Consider the following 1,399-nt stretch of genomic DNA (forward strand, 5'->3'; position numbering starts at 1 on the left):
GATTTTTTTTTTTTTTAATTTACTAGCATGTAGACTTCTAAGTTCTATAAGTTATAGAACTTATAAGTTTCAGGATATATAAAACAAAAAGTAACACAGCTACAGAAATTACAAAATCCACTAGAACAGAAAATTTTAACACCTCTTAGAATCTGAAAGATCAAGTAGAAGAAAAAGAACATTAAAATAGAGACAATTTGGCCAACACAATTAACAGTTTGGTCTAATGAACACCCAACAAATGGAAACAGGCATACTTCCAAGCACTAACACAACATTTACAAAAACTGACTATATTTTAGGTCAGATGGAAAATCTCAACAAATTGTAACGTTTTAGTATTATATGAATCTATTTTTGGACCATAGTCCAATGAAAGCAGAAATCAGTAAGAACAGAACTTAGAAGAACTTATAATTCTTCTATATAAGTTATATATAACAAATCTTATATTTGTTGTCACAGCTTCTATTTCTAATAATGTTTTTGTATCATTTTATGTTGCCTTAAAATCTTATGTTTCTGAAAGAAATATTTATATAGGCCACACCAGCTGGTTAGTGTTTGTATGGTATATGTTTCTCTATTCTCTGTCAGACCTTTATGCTGTGTTTCATGTACCCACTAAAAACTAACTAGATTTTTTTTTTTTCTTTCTATCGATCTTTTAGCTGGAGACATTAATTGATTTACATTAGGGGAAATTGCTAACATAGGAGGGATTATTTATACCATCTTATTGTGCTTTTTGTTCTACCATTTTGTTATCTCTCTGCCCTTGGGTGTTTTTTCCCCTCCATCTTCAGCACTGAGTTTTTTGGTTTTCCATTTACCTTTTCTCTGCTATTTTAAAAGGTAAAACTCAAATTTTGTCTTTTTAGTGCTTACCGTGAATTTTAGTTTGCATCGTAAACAGAATCTAAAGTTTTATGTTTTCACTCTTATGCTGAACATCAGACTTTTGAACAAAATCTGATTGCCTTCCTTTAATTTATAAGGGTTAGAATTTTAGTTTTATCTCAGTTTAATTCCAAAATAGTTACTGTATACAGTCAGTATTTGTTTAAATTTACCTGTAAGTTTACTGTTTTATTATCCTTGAAAGTTAGCTGGGTATACAAGCCTAGATTGACAGTTATTTTCTCTCATTTTTTAATAATACTGTTCCACTGTTTTCTTGTTTCCATTGTTGCCTCTGAAATGACACTTGTCAGTTGATCAGTATTCCTTTGTAGGTAATCAACCTTCTCTTTCAGTTTATGTTTAAGTTCTTTATCTCTGACATTCTGCAATCAAATGTCATTATACTACAACCTGTCTGCTGTGGATTTCTTTTTTATTAATCAACTATAATTCACTGAGCTTCTTGAATCTGAGAATTGGTGCCTTTTGTGAATTA

The sequence above is a fragment of the Bison bison genome, unplaced genomic scaffold (assembly GCF_000754665.1).
Source record: "Bison bison bison isolate TAMUID 2011002044 unplaced genomic scaffold, Bison_UMD1.0 scf7180017850029, whole genome shotgun sequence".
Lineage (NCBI taxonomy): Eukaryota > Metazoa > Chordata > Mammalia > Artiodactyla > Bovidae > Bison > Bison bison.